Source organism: Amblyraja radiata, chromosome 1 (assembly GCF_010909765.2).
Source record: "Amblyraja radiata isolate CabotCenter1 chromosome 1, sAmbRad1.1.pri, whole genome shotgun sequence".
Taxonomy (NCBI): domain Eukaryota; kingdom Metazoa; phylum Chordata; class Chondrichthyes; order Rajiformes; family Rajidae; genus Amblyraja; species Amblyraja radiata.
The window spans coordinates 102,087,217-102,099,330 of NC_045956.1; the positions used below are offsets into that span (position 1 = coordinate 102,087,217).

The window sequence follows — 12,114 nt, forward strand, 5'->3', positions numbered from 1 at the left end:
GGGGATGACCGTATTGAATGCAGAGCTATAGTCAATGAAGAGCATCCTCACGTACGTGCCCTGTCTATCCAGGTGAGTCAGGACAGTGTGAAGAGCCAGAGAGATGGCATCCTCTGTTGATCTATTTGCCCTGTATGCAAATTGATGAGAGTCCAATGAGGCAGGGATGCTGGATTTGATGTGGGAGAGGACCAGCCTTTCGAAGCACTTCATTAGTATTGGAGTTAAGGCAACCGGGCGGTAGTCGTTCAGGTTGGTGACTTTAGACTTTTTCGGCACCGGCACTATGGTGGCTGTTTTCAGGCACTTGGGGACCATTGCCAGAGATAGAGACAGATTGAAGATTCTCGTGAATACCTCCGCCAGCTGTACAGCACAGTCCTTTAGTACCCTTCCCTGGACTCCATCCGGGCCTGCAGCCTTGCATGGATTGATCCTACGCAGAGCGCACTGTACCTCCTGAGTGCTCAGTGTTAAGGCCTGTCCCTCCGCCATGGCCGGGGTTATTCCACTCCTGGTGGTGTTGCCAGTTTCGAAGCGGGCAAAGAAGGTGTTTAGCTCGTTGGCCAGTGTGATATCACCGTGGGGGCAGGCGGGGCTGCTCTTGTAGTCAGTGATGTCCCTGACACCCTGCCACATGCTTCTGGTGTCCGCGGTATTGAAGTGGTCTTCACCGTTTGCCTGTGGATGTCTTTGGCCTTTTTTATGCCTTTGTTCAGGTTCGACCTGGCCGCACTGTAGGCAGAAGTGTTCCTGGATTTAAAGGCATTGTTGCGTGCCCTTAGCAGATCCTGAACCTCCTTGTTCATCCAGGGTTTCCGGTTTGGGAACATCTTTATTTGCTTTTGCTATTAACTTGTTTAATATAAAAAGATTAGTCATTCCATTCCAATTGTAAGGAGAAGAATCAGATGTGGCATGTTAAGAACTCCACTCTAACGTCACCTGCATTAACTTTTAGTTTATCATTTTGCTTAAGTATTGAGTCACCAGATATGTGTGCTAGTAAGGGAAAATAATTGTTCGGCACGGACTTGTAGGGCCGAGATGGCCTGTTTCCGTGCTGTAATTGTTATATGGTTATATGGTTATATGGTTATCTGTTAGATGAGAGCCCGATAAAGCTGAACTTGCATAACGGGCTGACACCGAGTCATCTCTCAATTTATGACTGTTCTCTGCTAATCCTGCAGCTCCCCAGCAGAGAGCCACAGTAACACAAAAATCACTAACGCATCAAGTGACTCATGCCATGCACTGTCTCCACAAAGTGAAAATTATCACAATTATTTGCAACTTTTGCCCCCATAGACTTTCATTCAAATGAATATGTTGGGTCCAAACTACCAAAGATTCTTCAGGTTGATTCCCCAATGTAAATGCTAAGGATTTCAAAATCCTTGTGCCAGTTCAGTGGATTCCATCAGTCCAACATCAGGGTGCAGCCAGATAATGCTCGATGATGGCTCCAGTGGTAGAACTGCATCCTCACAGCTCCAATGACAGGAATTCCAACCTGAAATGCAGCGCTGTCTCTGTGGATTTACACATTCTCCCTGTGACAGGTATAGCGAGAATGTGTGAACTCCACACAGACAGCACCGCAATTCCGAATCAAACTCCTGTTTTCCTTCCAAATCCCCCCAAAATGCACAAGTTGTTAGGTTAATTGTAACTAGTGTGTGGGTAAGAGATAGAGTCTGGGAAGGGATTGATGAGACTGCAGGGAGAAAGAATAAAGTAGGATTAGTGTAAAGTATGGTATTTGAAGGTTGGTGGGGTCTTGATGGGTCTAATTTTGTGCTGTTTGTCTTTATGACTGAGCAACCAGCAATATCAAGGCATCAACAGTTTTGCATAGGAATCCCAAGTTTAGCACTGTATAAGCGGGGAATTCTATAAAATCTGCCAGCATTTTCCCATAAAACCTTGGTATCTGTTCTGACTAATATGAAGAGGAAATAGATTCAAAAATATGAACGGTTGGGTTCACAAAATGTATCTTTGAGCCAAAGGGCTCGGGGATATTTGCACAGGTGACCAAAAGCTTGTTCAAAGAGGATGTTTTGAAGGGTAAAGAAATGGAGAAGTTTGGGGAGGAAATTCCCGAAATAAGACACTTGGCATTTGCAGGAGAAGGAAATGCATGAAGCTGAGAGAGACTGGGATAAAGGGTAACACTGATTAGATAAGAAACGATGGAATGAGTTTCACGTGGAGCAATGAACACCTGCAGAGACACTTTGAGGCAAATGGTCTCTCAGGGCAATATATCCTATCTACTCCTATATCAGGCTACCAATAGTGGAGTGATTTAATTTGGGGGTGAGAAAGAGCCCAAGATTTTAGGAGCAAGAGATCTCAATATTACAACAATATTTAGCTTATTGATATAAATGATCAACTTACACATTGGAGTTTGTGAGAAATATCATGATTTGTTCACTGATGCGTCATGCCTGTATTAAGGATTGTTTCCAGTTTTTCATTGAAGTACATCGAGAACTTCTCGTTCAATGGGATAGACCTGTTGATGCATAAGCAATGTGAGATGTCAAATCTGTGTCTGAAGTCAATGAAGATATAACCACAGAATCTCAGAATAGAGATGAGGCAAGTCAAGAGGCTGTGAATTCCTCAGTTCCAGTACCAGTACAACATCAGAGACAATTACACAATTGAAGAGAGGAAACCAACTAAGGATGTCGGTCAACAGACTCCAAATAAGGGAATGCAGTGTTTTGTTCCCATAGTTCCTTCCTATATAACGGAAAAGCATTTTGGCCCACTCAGTCTGCAGAGCAACACCATTCACCACAAAATTCCCTAATAAACTAATCTCCCCTCTTTCCCATCAACTCCCCAGATTCTACCAGTCGCCAACAACATTCTGGACCGGCATATTCCAGTAACAAGGAAGGATAATGATGGCAAAATAACGGAACCTTGGATGGCCAGAGAGGTTGTGAATTTGGTCAAGAAGAAAACGGAAGCATATGCAAGGATTAAGATGATGAAATCAGACAGGGTCTTTAACGAATATAAAAGCAAAGAGAAAATAACTTAAGCAAGCAATAGACGGGCCAAAAGGGGCCAGGATTAGCTTTGGTGATCGAAGGTAGACATAAAATGCTGGAATAACTCAGTGGGGCAGGCAGCATCTCTGGAGAGAAGGAATGGGTGACGTTTCGGGTCGAGGTGAGTCGGATTAAAGAAAATCCCAAGGATTTTTATACATATTAAAAACGAGAAGGTAACAAGGTCAGACCACTCAAGGATAAAAGAGTTAATTTGTTAATTTGAGTAAGGGGATGTAGGTGATGAACTAAAAGAGTACTTTGCATCTGTTTTCAACAAGGAGAAGGATATGGGGGACAGTGAGATCGGTGTGGAGAATACTAATATGCAAGGGCAGTTTGAGATTAAGAAATTGGAGGTGTTGGGGCTTTTGGAGTGCATTAAGTGGATAAAGGTACTGAAATGGCAGTTGGAGTTCAACCTGATCAATTGTGAGGTGATGCACTTTGGGAGTAATTGTTATATGGTTATATGGGAGGTCAAATGTAAAGGAAAAATCCTCAAATAATGGCAAGACCCTGAACAGCATTGATGTATAGAGAGGGATTTTAGGGTCCAAGTCCATAACTCCCTGAAAGTTAAACACAAGTAGATAGAGCAGCGAAGAAGCCATATGGTATGCTTGCCTTCATTTATTGGGGCATTGACTGGTCAGGTATTCATGATGCAGCTTTATAGGGCTTTGGTTAGGCTGCATTTGAAGTATTGTTTGCAGTTCAGGTTGCCCCAATGCAGAAGGATGTGGAAGGTTTGGAAAGGGTGCAGAGCATGTTTACCAGAATGATGCTTAGATTAGTAGGCATGAGTTATAAGGTGAGATTGAACAGACTTGGATAGTTTTTGCTGGAATGCTGAAGATTTAGGGTAGACCTGATAGAAGTATACGTTACGAGAGACACAGCTAGAGTAGCTACAGTTACAGCTACAGTTAGATCCCTTTTCCCAGGATGGAAATTTCAAATACCAGAGGCCATTGCTTTAATGTGTGAGGAGCAAGATTTGAAGGAGATGTGCAGTGCAAGTTTTTTTACACAAAGAGTGGTGAGTACCTGGAATGTGCTTCCAGTGGTGGTGGTGGAAGCTGATAAGAAGGTGGCATTTAAGAGACTTTAGGATAGGCACATGGATATACAGGGAATTAAAGATATGGATTATGTGCAGTCAGATAAGAGTTGGTATTGACATCATGTTCAGCACAGATGCTGTTGTGCGAAGGGCCTATTCTGGAGTTGCACTATTCTCAAATTTGGCTTAACTCCATCTACAAGTTTTCTGATACACGTTTTCAGATGACACCACTGTGGTGGGCCGGATCTCGAACAATGACGAGACAGAGTTTGGGAAGGAGATAGAGAACATTGTAACATTGTGTTAGGACAACAATCTCTCCCTCAGTGTCAGCAAGACGAAGGAGCTAATTATTCACCTCAGGAAGCATGGTGGAATACATGCCCCAATCAGCATCAATGGTGCAGAACGGTCATGGTGGAGCAGCGGTAGAGTTGCTGCCTTACAGCGAATGCAGCGCCGGAGACCCAGGTTCGATCCTGACTACGGGTACTGTCTGTACAGAGTTTGTACGTTCTTTCCTGTGATCTGCGTGGGTTTGCTCCGAGATCTTCGGTTTCATCCCACACTCCGAAGACGTACAGGTTTGTAGGTTAATTGGTTTGGTAAATATAAAAATTGTCCCTAATGGGTGTAGGATAGTGTTAATGTGTGGAGATTGCTGGTCGGCGCAGACCCGATGAGCCGAAGGGCCTGTTTCGCGCTGTATCTCTAAACTAAATAAACTACACTGGAAATACATGGGAGCTTCAAGTTCTAAGGCAAAAATATTACCAATGATCTGTCGTGGACCAACCACATTGATACAACAGCCAGGAAGGCCAACATTCCTGAGGGGGAATGTCACACCAATGTCTACTTCCTAATCAGATTGTGGAAATTAGGCATTTCTCCAATAACTCTTACAAACCTCTACTGATGCGCCATGGAAAGCATATGGTAGAAATTAGGAAATGCAGATGCTGGTTTACAAAAGAAGACACAATGTGCTGGAGTAACCCAATAGGTCAGGCAACCTTTCTGAAGAACTGCTTGGATAACATGCAAAATAAAGCTTTTCACTGTTCAGACACTCCTCAATGTACATGAGGGTTACATTCTGCAAACACTTTATGCAATTCAGATTTTACGCAAGTCGGAATCACGGAAACAAATATCTGTAGATGCTGGGTAATGAACAAGGTGACACAAAGTGCTGGAGTAACTTAGCAGGTAGGTAGCATCTTAGTTTAGATTTTAGTTTCGTTGAGAGATACAGCGCGGAAACAGGCCCTTTTGCCCACCGGGCCCGTGTCGACCAGCGATCCCCGCATATTAACACTATCCTACACCCACTAGGGACAATTTTTACATTTACCAAGCCAATTAACCAACAAACCCGTGCGTCTTTGGAGTGTGGGAGGAAACCGAAAAACCCATGCAGGTCACGGGGAGAATGCACAAACTCCGTACAGACAGCACCCATGCTTGGGATTGAAGCCGGGTCTCCGACGCTGCATTCGCTGTAAGGCAGCAACTCTACCGCTGTGCCACTGTGACCGCTCTATGGAGAATGGATAGGTGATGTTTCGGGTCAACCCCCTTCTTCAGACTGAATCTGTCTGAAGAAGTGTCCCGACCTGAAATGACACTTATCCATGTTCTCCAGAGATTCTGCCTAACCCGCTGAGTTACTCCGGCACTTTGTGTTGTTTCACCTTAAAACAGGGTGCCGATGACACTGGTCTGCCCCAGCGAGCCCATCTTCACCAGCTGCCGGTTGATGCAGCGTTGTTGTGGCTCACAAGATAGCCCCCAGCCGGCAGCACTGTATTCAGGCCACAGCCCCTGACAGGACATGGTCACCATGGGGCTCCCTCCCCTCTCACCAGCTTCCAATTCTTCCTGTTGGCCGTCGCCTTGTCCACTCCCCCCTTCACTGCTACCTCCTCCTCCTTCCACCTTGGAACAGTTCGGCGACTCCAGGTAGGAGAAGGAGGAGGAGGAGGCAGCAATGGAAGGTGGAGTGCAGAGTGAACACAACGACGGCCAACAGGAAGAAGCGGCCGTTGGTGAGAGGGGAGGGAGTCCCATGGTGGCCGGGCATGCCCTGTCAGTGGGGGCGGCCTGAAGAAAGCACTGGGAACCAGGGCCCCAAAGTGAGCCGCAACAACAGCCGCATCAACCCGAGCATGATCCAGCTGGTGAAGAAAGGTGGATGTTCTCCACCTCCTCCCTCATTCTTGTTCGCTTTCCCGGTGTCGCACCAACAGTGGCTGAAACTGGAAGAGCAGCGTGCCTGGGTGATGGGAAGCCCATGCCATCCTCCGGTTGCAATAACCCAGGTCATTCAGGAAACGGAACCATCTATTGTGAATTGTTTATATAGGAATGAGTTTATGTAAGGTGCCTATTACATAAGTCGGAAAGTGTCTACACGGTGCATCTGACAATAATTAAGCTAAATCTAAACCTATGTTCTAAGTTCTATATTAACACATCAAGGGAAGTTTACAGTGGCAAATTGACACCAATCTGTGAGATTAGAGAATTGGGGGAATCTATAGGGTCATGGGAAACATGCAAACTCCATACAGACAGATCTTAGGTCAGGATTGAACCTGGGTTTTTAGTGTGATGAGACAGCAGCTTACTAGCTGCGCTCTTGTGTACTTTGTGTGTGGTATATACACAGCAGTATATACACAGGTATATGTGGTGTATACACTGCGATGCCTGGGCATGCATATATTTTATGAAATAAATATTGCATATAGGGAGTTCTTTATTTTTGAAGTTAGAATAAATATCCTTGCTTAAAACTCTTATGTCCTCCAACTGTTGTCACCAGTATCCCACAGTGTCTGATATCCAACTGAAGATGAATTATAATCATGAAAAATTAAACTAATTTATATTGTGGGAATTAAAAAATCACGCAACACATTTTTACTACAATACATGAAATTACATGTATCCATGAAACTCCAGCATTTTGTGTTTATCATGAAACCACTTTTCCTACTTGCGATAATTGAAATTTATCCATTAAATTTCCCTGTGACTTGATCCAGTTTATTTTTCAGTCTTTTTTAACATAGCGTACTAGAACTATATTATTGTTCGCCTTAATATTTTCATGCAAAATCATGTTACAGTGATGTGATCAATAATATATTCATTAGCATGCAAGGGGAGGCTCTGTGAAGCAGACTAGCTGCCAGAGTCATAATTAAACCATTATTTGTTCCCTCTGCAAGCTGACTGGAAGCAACATTCTGCAGAACTGGTATAAAAGGATAGCTTCCAGTTTCCAGCTTGTCAGTGTCTATATTTTCTAATCAGTCGCTTGGTTCTGCAGAGCTGGATCAAATCCAAGAACTCATGTACAGTCAGCATAAATGTGCACTTGATGCCATCCATGATACATTGCAACACATATTCTACATGTAAAAATTTGGATCAAACAGTGAATTTAAAGCTGAGAAAAAAGTATGACTGCAGATTACCCTTGTGCCCCTGTCCCACTTAGGAAACCTGAACGGAAACCTTTGGAGACTTTGCGCCCCACCCAAGGTTTCCGTGCGGTTCCCGGAGGTTTTTGTCAGTCTCCCTACCTGCTTCCACTACCTGCAATCTCTGGCAACCACCTGCAACCTCCGGGAACTGCACGGAAACCTTGGGTGGGGCGCAGAGTCTCCAGAGGTTTCCGTTCAGGTTTCCTAAGTGGGACGGGGGCATTATTACCTTAAGCCAGACTTTAGGGGCAATGTCTTTTAACTTCCAGTTCCATTTTAAGGTGAGAGGGGAAAGATTTAATGGGAATCTGAGACTTTAGATTTCAGAGATACAGTGCGGAAACAGGCTTCAGTCCACCAAGTCCACGCTGACCGGCGATCACCCCGTACACTAGTTCTATCCTACACACCAGGGACAATTTACAATTTTTACTGAAGCCAATTAATCTATAAACCTGAAGGTACACAAAAATGCTGGAGAAACTCAGCGGGTGTAGCAGCATCTATGGAGCGAAGGAGATAGGTAAAGTTTCGGGCCGAAACGTTACCTATCTCCTTCGCTCCATAGATGCTGCTGCACCCGCTGAGTTTCTCCAGCATTTTTGTGTACCTTCGATTTTCCAGCATCTGCAGTTCCTTCTTGAACAATCTATAAACCTGTATGTCTTTGGACTGTGACAGGAAACCAGAGCACCCGGAGAAAACCCACACAGACACATGGAGGCGTACAAACTCCATACAGGCAGCACCCATAGTCAGGATCGAACCGAGGTCTCTGGCTCTATGAGGCAGCAACTACTGTGCCACTGTGCCATCCTCAAGTGCGAACGCAGTCCTCCACTACCACAAATTCTGCAGTCGAGTAGCTTGCATTTGAGGACATCACAGGCATCAGCACAGCTGAAGTGCAATGGGATAGTCTCATCCTGGGAGAGCGGCCAGCGTGACCACCAATTCTACCCTGCCAGGTAAGTAAGGGGCAACTTTATCTCACACATCATGGTGGGTGTATAGAAAGACCTGCCAAAGAATGCAGATAAAGCAGAAACTATAACAACATTTGAAAGACATTTGGAAAGTTACATGGATAGAAAATGTTTAGAGAGATATGGGCCAAATGTGGACAAGTGTGTGTGTGTGTGTGTGTGTGTGTGTGTGTGTGTGTGTGTGTGTGTGTGTGTGTGTGTGTGTGCGTGCGTGTGTGTGTGTATGTGTGTGTCCACAATGTCCATACTAGCCTTCTGGAAACCAGTCCTTTCGGCGCACAACACCCATGCTAGCGCTCCAGAAAGCCTCCGCCCCACTGGCCAACAATAATGGAATTGGTGGAGAGGTGGAATATTGCGTTGGGGGACCAGCCCTCCCGTGTGAAGCCCTCCCGTTGGGTCCCACTTTTCTAGTGAACCATAAAGATAGCTGCATGAGTTTAAAATCATATTTTCAACATTTAGTCAAAATTCAGCAGAACAATAAAATATCTTTATGAGGATGTTGCCAAGACTAGAGGGTCTGAGCAAACCGGAGAGGTTTGAGTAGGCTTGGTTTCTATTCCTTGGAGTGCAGGAGGATGAGGGGTGATCTTATAGAGGTGTATAAAATCATGAGAGGTAGATGCACAGAATCTCTTGCCCAGAGTCGGGGAATCGAGGACCAGAGGACGTAGGTTCAAGGTGAAGGGGAAAAGATTTAATAGGAATCTGAGGGGTAACTTCTTCCCACAAAGGTTGGTGGGTGTATGGAACAAGCTGCCAGAGGAGGTAGTTGAGGCTGGGACTATCCCAATGTTTAAGAAACAGTTAGCCAGATATATGGATAGGTAGGCACAAAATGCTGGAGTAACTCAGCGAGACAGGCAGCATCTCTGGCGGGAGGAATGGGTGACGTTTCGGTTCGAAACCCTTCTTCAGATCCGAAACGTCACCCATTCCTTTTTTCCAGAAATGCTGTCTGTCCCGCTGAGTTACTCCAGCACTTTGCATCTACCTTCGATTTAAACCAGCATCTGCAGTTCTTTCTTACACAGATATATGGATAGGCCAGATTTGGAGGGATATGGATCAAGCGTAGGCAGGAGGGACTAGTATCATTGGGACATGTTGGCCAGTATGGGCAAGTTGGGCCGAAGGGCCTGTTTCCACACTGTATCACTCTATGACTATGATTCTAGCTAAACCAAATCTGAACTGAGTATCCTTTGTAAAAAAATCGGCTGTCAGATTTCCAAGATTAATTAATATTTGGGGAAACTCATGTTAAGCACTAATTGCGGAAGCAGGGGAGCTGAAGCAAATTTTATATGAAAGGAAATTAATTTATCCATTGAAGCTGATGCTGGCACAAATGTATGGGAAGTAATTAAAAAAGGAAATTAAATACTAACCTTTATTGTAAAATGGAGCACAAAAAGGAAGTCATAAGATCATAAGGACATAAGGTCATAAGTCGTAGGCCCCCCTCAGTCATGAGTGACCATGGATGATGCATCCTTGTTATTGGCCACTTGCTACACGCCTCGGCTGGAGCAGTGTAGCTTGTGGCTGAAGAGACCAGTCTCTGTCGCAAAGGTCACATTTGTGTGTGGTCTGTGGTTTGTTGAAGTTCCAGCGCTCCTGTCTGCGTGCCCGCTTGTCTGCCGTTGCGTTCAACAGTTTCTCTTCCCCGTTTTGAGATGTTGGTTCAGGGTACCTCTCCACCTCGTGCGGTCAGCTGCAAGGCTCTCCCAGGACTCCACATCGATGTCGAGCGCCTTCATATCTCTCTTGCAAACATCCTTGTAACGTAGCTGAGCTGGGGGCGGCCGATGGTTCTCCTCCCAGATGTCAGCTCTCCATAGAGGATGTCTTTTGGAATACGGCCATCCTCCATGCAGTGGACATGGCCCAGCCACCGCAGTCTGTGCTGCCTGGGTAGAGTGTACATACTGGGAAGGGCAGAGGGAGACAGGATCTCGGCGTTGGACACTCTGTCTTGCCAGGATATGCCCAAGATACGGCGGATGCTTCTAAGGTGGAAGGTGTTGAGTCTTTTCTCCTGTCTGGCATATGTAGTCCATGTCTCACTGCCATACAGCAGTGTGCTGATGACACAAGTGTTGTGGACTGCTATCTTTGTCTTCACCATCAGCTTTGGGTTGGTCCACACTTGAGTTGTGAGGCGAGCGAGAGTTGTAGCTGCCTTCCTGATCCTCTTATCAATCTCTGTGTCCAAGGAGAGATTGTTGGTGATGGTGGAGCCGAGGTACGTGAACTGATGGACGGCATCGAGTTTGTAGTCATCAACGGTGATGACAGGCGGCGCCTCTGTATCCTGCCCCAAGACATTCATCTTCTTCAGGCTGATGGTCAGCTCGAAGTCCTTGCATGCCCGATAGAAGTGGTCCATCAGTGACTGTAGTTCCTGCTGGGTGTGGGGCACAACTGCTGCGTCGTCGGCAAACAACATGTCTCTGATGAGAGCTTCACGTACATTTGTCTTTGCTCTGAGGCGGGTGAGGTTGAAGAGCCTGCCATCTGATCTAGTACGCAGGTAGATCCCCTCTGTTGCAGTGACGAAGGCATGTTTCAGGAGCAGAGCGAAGAAAATCCCAAAGAGTGTGGGAGCGAGGGCACAGCCTTGTTTGACGCCACTGTGGATGTCAAAAGGCTCAGAGAAGCGGCCATTGAACTGCGCTGTCCCCTTCGTGTTGATGTGGAAGGATTCTATCATGCTCTGCAGTTTTGGTGGGCAGCCGATCTTTGGCAGAGCCTGAAATAGGCCAAGTCTGCTGACGAGGTCGAACGCCTTGGTGAGGTCAATGAAAGCAACATAAAGGGGCATCCGTTGTTCTCTGCACTTCTCCTGGAGCTGGCAAAGGGAGAAGACCATGTCCACTGTTGACCTTCCAGCTCGGAAACCGCACTGTGACTCTGGGTAGACAAGTTCCGCCAGCTTCTGCAGGCGGATCGAGATGACTCGAGCAAAGACCTTGAGGAGGGAGATGCCTCTGTAGTTGTTGCAGTCGCTTCTCTCGCCCTTGTTCTTGTAGAGGGTAATAATCGTGGCATCCCTCATATCCTGCGGTACAGCTCCTTCTTGCCAGCACTGGCAGAGGACCATACAAAGGAAGCAGTAAGGTTGGCTTGCAATGCTTGATCAGGTCAGGGTGAATCCCGTCGCTGCCCGGGGCCTTGCCTGAGGCCAGGCTGTCAATGGCCTTGCTGAATTATTCTACCGTCGGCTCCCTGTCTAACTCATCCATGGTCGGCAGGCACTCGATGGCATTAAGGGTTGAGGGGGACACAATGTTCTCTCTCGAGTAGAGGTCGGAGTAGTGTTCCACCCATCTCTCCATCTGCTGGCATTCGTCTGTGATTACTTCCCCAGTGGAGGATTTGAGGGGAGCTGTCTTGCTCTGGACTGGTCCTAGTGCCTTCTTAATGCCATTGTACATTCCCCTGATGTTCTCTGTTATGGCGGCCGTCTGGATGTCCTA

At 46.1% G+C, this 12,114-nt stretch overlaps 1 non-coding gene across 1 annotated transcript; it reads right to left on the minus strand.

The window, feature by feature from the left end:
• Nucleotides 1–8,459: 8,459 nt before the first annotated feature.
• Nucleotides 8,460–8,619, minus strand: LOC116983703. The gene has a single exon (XR_004414789.1). It is a non-coding gene; the product is annotated as a U1 spliceosomal RNA (small nuclear RNA).
• Nucleotides 8,620–12,114: the final 3,495 nt, after the last annotated feature.